Source organism: Lathyrus oleraceus, chromosome 5 (assembly GCF_024323335.1).
Source record: "Lathyrus oleraceus cultivar Zhongwan6 chromosome 5, CAAS_Psat_ZW6_1.0, whole genome shotgun sequence".
In the NCBI taxonomy this organism is placed as follows: Eukaryota; Viridiplantae; Streptophyta; class Magnoliopsida; order Fabales; family Fabaceae; genus Lathyrus; species Lathyrus oleraceus.
In genome coordinates, this window is record NC_066583.1 from 578,436,127 (window position 1) to 578,444,347 (window position 8,221).

Here is an 8,221-nt window from a genome sequence, read left to right on the forward strand (position 1 = left end):
CCTTGTTGTTACACCATCTAGACTAAGGCATTATTAGCCGGTAAATGCGAAGAACCCGTAGTACCGGAAATTTAGTAGATCCTTTAGCGGAACCCGAACGTTACACTCGTACACGCCTCTTACTCGTCCGAATTAAGAAAGCTATGGCCGAGAATCGCGACCGGAGACCTCTTAAGGAATTTTCCCAACCCTATGACGAGGAACCTAGTTCTAGTATAGTAAACCCCTTCATTCCTGCCAACAATTTCGAACTAAAACCTTATTGCTGCAATTAGTGCAACAGAACCAATTCGCGGGTCTCGCTACTGAGAACCCAAATCAACATTTAAAAGTCTTTATCCAACTGGCCGACACCTTTAAATCCAACAGTGTTTCACCTGATGCGATTCGTTTAAGATTATTTCCTTTCTCCCTCAGGGATAGGGCTTGTTCGTGGTTAGATTCACTTCTAGCTAACGCAATAACTACCTGGGAAGACCTTAGAAGAGTACTCCTTGCTAGATATTGTCCCCCTAGTAAGACTGTTGTTCTTCGAAACCAAATAACTAGATTTACTCAAAACCAAGGAGAATCACTTTTTGAAGCTTGGGAGAGATACAAGAAGCTGTTAAGAGTCTGTCCACACCATGGCCTAGAATAATGGATGATCGTTCATACCTTCTACAATGGACTCCATTATAACATAAAGATGAGCATCAACACTGCCGCTGGTGGCGCGTTGATGAACAAACCTTACCCTGAAGCTTGTGACCTAATTGAGGATATGACCCAAAACCATTACCAATGGGGAACTGAACGAGCATCAGTAGAGGAAAAGGAGACCCAAGGTGGAATACATGAGATAAGTTCTATGGACATGATGCAAGCGAAAATGGACGCTCTAGCCCTTAAGGTCGAACATATTTCTACAAACTCTAACACCGCAGCGGTAGTCCATACAGAGTGTGAACTTTGTGGATCTAATGGACACGAATCAGCGGAATGTAACCTTTTGAACGACCTGAACACCGACGAAGTGAATTACGCCCAAGGTAACCCATTTTCAAACACTTACAACCCTAGATGGAAGAATCACCCGAATTTTTCCTATAAAAACCAGAACCCTATCCAAAATTTTGCACCTCAAAGACCACAAGGTTTTCAAGCCCAAAAAACAAATCAAACTATGCAAGTTATGCCCCAGAAGCCTAACCTTGAGAAGATCATGGAGAACTTTATATCAGGCCAGACTCAGCAAAATAAAGAATTCCTAAACCAGAACATTCACGTAAACAAACTAATAACACAATTAGGGACTAAGGTTGATCAGATTATTACTCATAATAAGATGCTTGAAACTCAGATCTCACAGGTAGCACAAAACCAAGCCCCACAAACTACACCTGGAGGATAATTCCCTGGACAACCTCAACTCAACCCTCGAGGGCAAGCTAACGCTATCGCATTACAAAGTGGGACCGCTTACGAAGGGCCTTATAACCCAGCAATGAGCGAGTCAAAAGCTTCTAAAGAAAATATACCTACCAACCAAGGAGGAGAACCAATGGGACCCGAAAAACAAACCAACCAACAAGGAGAAGCCAAGGATAAAACTTACAAACTACCACCCCCGTACAAACCACCAATCCCATATCCGCAAAGACTTAAACAAACCAAAATCGATAACCAATACCAAAAGTTTATAAAAGTAATAAAGAAGCTTCATGTAGAGATTCCTTTCACCGAAGCCATCACCCAAATTTAATCTTACGCCAAATTCCTCAAAGACATCTTAACCAACAAGCGTAGGCTTGACGATCTTAAACCCTTGGAATGCAACTTTATTTCTGAGAATAAACTTGCTAAGAAGGAGTAAGACCCTGGGAGTTTTTCTATACCTTGCATTCTAGGGAGTCATGTGATCGACAAAGCTTTCCTAGACTTAGGCGCTAGTGTGAGTTTAATGCCCTTAGCTGTGTGTAAAAGGTTAAACTTAGGAGAATTAAAACCAACTAAGATGTCCCTCCAATTAGCCGATAGATCTGTTAAGTATCCTGTAGGCATATTAGAAGACATCCCCGTTAAGATCAGTCAACTTTATATCCCGACAGACTTTGTGGTCATGTATATCAAGGAAGACGAAGGTATCCCTATCCTTTTAGGTAGACCATTTTTATCAACAGTCGGAGCTATACTAGATGTTAAAAGAGGAAAATTAACTTTTGAAGTAGGATATGAAAAGATAGAGTTTATTCTTTCAAAGTTCCTGATGGCACCAATCATAGGAGACACATGTTACGTGATTGATATCATAGATGAATGCATAAGGGAATTTGATTAAGAAGAACCTATGATCGAACCATTTTCAAAACCGAATGAAAAGGATGACGAGCTAAAAGAAACGAAACCTCACACTAACGAATGTTTGGTCCTTACTCCATACCTTTCACCAAACTCTCAAAAACCAGCTGAAGAACTTGAGGAATTGCCCAAGAACCTAAGATACGAGTTTTTGGATAAAGAAATGAACTGCCCAGTAATAGTTAGTGCCACCTTAAACCAAGACGAGACAAACCAACACTTGAATGTTTTACGAAGATACCCATCTGCCTTAGGATACAACATCTCTGATTTAAAAGGTATAAGCTCATTCGTGTGTATGCACAGGATCTCGCTAGAGGAGGATTCAAAACCTTCCAGAGAACATCAGAGAAGATTCAACCCTGTAATGAGTGAGGTGGTAAAGAAGGAAGTCCTTAAACTACTAGAAGCTGGTATAATCTATCAGATCTCCAATAGTAAATGGGCAAGTCTTGTACATGTGGTACCCAAAAAGGGAGGCATCACAGTCGTGCAGAACGAGAAGGGCGAACATGTGGCTAAACGTATAGAAGGCAGATGGCGTATGTGCATAGACTTTAGGAAACTCAATAAGGCAACTAGGAAAGACCATTTCCCCCTTCCATTCATAGATCAAATGCTTGAGCGTCTTGCCAGACACTCTTACTTTTGTTATCTGGATGGATATTCTGGATTTTTCCAAATACCCATACACCCCGAGGATCAAGAGAAAACAACCTTCACCGGTCCTTACGGAACATTTGCTTACAGATAAATGTCGTCTGGACTCTGGAATGCGTCAGCTACTTTCCAACGTTGTATGATGTCAATCTTCGCAGATTATCTCGACGGAATTATGGAAGTGTTCATGAATGATTTCTCAGTATGTGGGTTTGACTTTGAGAATTGCCTCATTAATCTTGAGAAAATCCTAGAAAGATGCGTAGAAGTTAACCTTGTATTAAACTGGGAGAAGTGCCACTTTATGGTTAAAGAAGGCATAGTGTTAGGACATATAATATCTGAAAGAGGCATTGAGGTCGACAAAGCAAAGATATAAGTGATAGAAAACCTTAACCCTCCTAAGACTGTTAGAGAAGTCCGAAGTTTTCTTGGACACGCCGGTTTTTACCGACGCTTTATCAAATATTTCTCTAAAATAACAAAACCCCTGATCGGCCTTCTGATGAAAGACGTTGAATTCATTTTCAATGAAAAATGTATCGAAGCCTTTAATCATTTAAAAACAAGCGCTAATTTCAGCACCCATTTTACAAACTCCGGATTGGACTCAACCTTTTGAAATAATGTGTGATGCTAGCAATTTCGCTGTAGGAGCTGTTTTAGGACAAAGAAAAAATAAGAAATTACATGTGACATATTACGCTAGTAGAACCCTAGATGTCGCTCAACTCAATTATACGACAATAGAGAAGGAACTCCTAGCTGTAGTTTTTGCAATTGATAAATTTAGGTCTTATCTTGTCGGATCTAAGATTAGAGTCTATACAGACCATACAGCTATCCGTTACCTTCTAAGCAAAAAGGATGCGAAACCTAGGTTACTCAGATGGATCCTTTTTCTACAAGAGTTCGACTTAGATATCCGAGACAAAAAAGGAACAAAAAACGTAGTTGCTGACCATCTTTCCAGACTAGAGCATTTGAAGCCAAGCCATTTACCTATAAATGATGATTTCACCGATGATAGATTGATAGCTAAGTTAGATGCCATTCCCCTTGAACCTGATAGAGACAACTTTGGAACAATTTCAGAGATTAGCAGAGTACCATGGTACGCTGATTTCGTGAATTATCTAGCCGCTGATATCATACCACCTGACCTCAATTATCAACAAAAGAAGAAGTTCTTTAAAGATGTAAGACATTTCTATTGGGACGAACCACTCCTTTTTAAAAGAGGAACAGATAACATCTTTCGATGTTGCGTCCCGGAAGAAGAAGTTAGAAATGTCATAGAGCATTGTCACTCTTCACCCTATGGTGGACATTCAAGCACATCCAAGACATACGCTACGATCCTTCAAGCTGGTCTTTATTGGCCAACACTATGGTGTGATGTCCATACTTACATTGTCCAATGTGACCGGTGCCAGCACGCTGGAAACATCTCAAGACGCGACGAAATGCCTTTGAAGAACATCCAAGAAGTGGAATTATTTGATGTTTGGGGTATTGATTTCATGGGACCTTTTCCATCTTCGATGGGAAACAAGTATATTTTGGTAGCCGTCGACTATGTGTCCAAATGGATAGAAGCTATAGCCTCACCCACTAACGACACAAGAGTAGTCATCAAGTTGTTTAAAAACAATATTTTCCCCAGATTTGGAGTATCACGACTTGTCATAAGTGATGATGGATCACATTTTATATCCAGGATATTCGATAAACTCTTAAGAAAGTATGGAGTAAAACACAGAGTAGCAACACCATATCATCCCCAGACTAATGGTCAAGTTGAAGTATCAAACAGAGAGATTAAGCAAATCTTGGAAAAAACTATTTTAATATCCAGAAAAGATTAGTCTGAAAAGCTAACAGAAGCATTGTGGGCTTACAGGACTGCTTACAAAACCCCTATTGGAACTGCACCATACCAGTTAGTATATGGGAAGTCATGCCACTTACCTTTTGAACTTAAGCACAAAGCATATTGGGCCATTAAGACCCTGAATTTGGATTACCTAGCATCTGGCAAGAAGTGAATCCTCGATATCCACAAATTGGAGGAACTCCGACAGAACGCTTACGAGAATGCCATTATATATAAAGAAAGAACCAAAGCATGGCATGACAAAAGGATTGTGAAAAAGGACTTTAATATAGGCGACTCTATTCTCCTTTTCAATTCCAGATTACGACTTTTTCCAGGTAAGCTGCGTTCGAGATGGACAGGCCCCTTTAAGGTGTCCAAAATCCTCAAATATGGAGCAGTTGAAATCCGGAACAATTCCTGTAATCCGTTTGTGGTAAATGGACAAAGACTGAAGCAATATCAAGGAGGTGACATCCCCACAGAATGCCCTGGCCATACTCTAATCGACCCTCCGGTTCCTACCTCTGATATATAAAGTTCAAATCGTCAAGCGAACGACATTAAACAAGCGCTGCATGAGAGGCAACCCATGATTTCTTTTTCCCTTACTTCACTTTTACTATTTCGATTTATATTTTTATATGTTTTATATATATATATATATATATATATATATATATATATATATATATATATATATATATATATATATATATATATATATATATATATATATATATATATATATATATATGTGTGTTTAGACTAACAGTTGCAATATTGGCGATTTCAAGTGTCCTCTGTTTTTAACCTAACTTTTCAGGATGGAGAATTTCGACACTATGCCAGTGATCTTTCGTGACCCAGTACAGGAGCAACGCTACGCCATGCTTTCCCAACGTCCAATGCTGCCCACCAAATATCCTAATTCAAGCTGCATGGAAGCATTAAGCATTGAGCCTAGTGTCAGGAATTTGTGTAATCAGTTGCAATGGGATGAGTATACTGAAGCGATGCATGTGACTTACAGGAACCTCACTTTGGAGTTCTTGAGCTCGCTGAACTACGAGCCCTATGTTGGTCACGCTAGTGATGGTGGCCACATTAATTTCAGGATGTTTGGGACAGAGTACACCTTTAACCACAAGCGTTTCGGTGACTTACTTGGATTTCAGACTACTTATGATGCCTCATCTGAGCTCCCCATGAGCTATTTCCTAAGTAGAGATGTTGAGAAGTTATGGAGTGACATTACATGTGGAGGTAGCCCTGACCCTTCTACCCAAATCTCTAACAAGATCCATAATCCTTCTTTCAGATATTTTCAGATGATTATTGCCCACACCTTCCTAGGTTAGAGTGACACTGATACACACGTAAGTGCTGAAGAGATTTTCTTCATGTACTGTACCACTCAGTCACGCCCAGTAGCTTATGGAGATTTTCTGATCGAGAGTCTTTATCTTAATGCTCGCTCCACTGTAAGTCCTATACATGTTGGAAGCACGGTAACCCATATAGCCTCCGCCCTAGGACTTGATAGAAGGCTATTACACCTAACATCTTACTGCAATTATACTTTGATGGAAATTGACTTCTGTCTGGACCGTGGCCTCATGAGGAGATCTTCTTTCCACCCAGATCAATACAAGCTCTTGATCGAGGATGAGACTATCCACTACTTTACTTTACCAGACCCTCAGGTAACTTGTGTTTATAATCATGCCAACCGGGCCTATGCCATATAAGGCCAAGGCGAGACAATAGATGAGCAGAGAATCCCACCTACCAGAATCAAAAACCTCACCAATAATCCAAATCTTCAGAGTCCAAGCATGCATTCTGAGCTTGTTAAGCTTCGTATGGAGATAGCCCAGCTCCGCCAAGAGCTTGCTGACGTTGCTTTGCAGGTCGAAGTGTCAGATGCCACACATGCCACTGAATCCGATATACTGAACAATGAGATCGCTGACCTTAGACACCAGATTGCAGAGCTCCGAGGATCCGAAGTTGAGGAGACTCCATTGTTCCCTGGACATTAATGATATCACCAACCGAGAGATACCGTTTGCTTTACTTATTTCCCATTAATTGACTTATTATTTATGCTTCTTTTTTTTATGCTTGCTTTTCCTTTCCTAGCATCTCTCGACCCGTGACTTATTACTAACTATATATATATATATATATATATATATATATATATATATATATATATATATATATATATATATATATATATATATATATATATATATATATATATATATATATATATATATATATATATCTATGTGTGTGTGTGTGTGTGTGTGTTACTATTATTATGTTTTTTATTTTTGCCATCGTAGCAGGAGTCGTCGACCCAGGCATCCTGACCAGGGCAGTGAAGGTGTCGGTGATCAACCATAGTTCTCTCTCTTTCAGGTTACTCCTACCCTATCTCATATTGAAACATTGAGGACAATGTTCGGTTTAAGTGTGGGAGGAGATTTTTATCGCTTTCCTTTATTTTCAGTATGTTTTGTGTGTTTTAGTTGTTTGCTTTTCTTTCAATAAAATAACATGTGTTTGACGAGTCATTTATGGGGTGTATGCGTACTTCTCCCATTTCTTTAGCCTTACCAAAAAAATTGTGAGCAAAGAAAACAATGTATTTTGAATATTCAGGCTATAAGACAGGTTTATGACAGGATGTAAAAGACTTGGGAAAACTTTTTCTAAAAATCGATATCGTCTTGACACCGTAGGCTTCATGATTATAAGAGTAGATCCCGATACCCCATATGTTGTGGCCCTAATTTTTGTTCCAAATAAGTCCTTAAGTAGTTTATCCTTGCAGTCAGCTCCGGCTTAAGCATGATCTACGTAGGGGACCGATGAAAATAAATGAATGATCATAAAAATTTCTGCTTTGTTCTCTAGTTGTATGAAATTCCGGGCTAGGTGACTCTCACACGCTCATTTAACCCAACAAAATAAAGAGGTTTGCGGAACATGCAGAAAAATAAAAAAATATATGATAATATGCCCATTGTTGGTTCGTTCAAAGGTATCTGGTGCTGAACTTGGTAGGGTGGATTACGACTCAATCCCCCACAACTACAATTGGGTTAAATAAAGGGGCTGCACCAGCTTATGTACCAGAGCTCCATGCTTAAGATCATAATCACTAACCGGTCACCTTACTATGAGTATGTATGGATAACGGGCTTAATGTGATTGCACCTGAATGAAAACGACTTGAAGAGGATGAAAAGAAGGCCTAGGTATGGTGGGGTGATATGGATTGATTTGTATAGGAACGAAGCCTATGACCGTATTTGCAGAAAGTGTCACTAC

The 8,221-nt window shown here is 39.5% G+C and overlaps 1 non-coding gene across 1 annotated transcript; it reads right to left on the reverse strand.

Moving 5' to 3' along the window:
• Positions 1 to 526: 526 nt before the first annotated feature.
• On the reverse strand, positions 527 to 633 carry LOC127088693 (small nucleolar RNA R71). The gene has a single exon (XR_007790519.1). It is a non-coding gene; the product is annotated as a small nucleolar RNA R71 (small nucleolar RNA).
• Between the last annotated feature and the right edge of the window lie 7,588 nt (positions 634 to 8,221).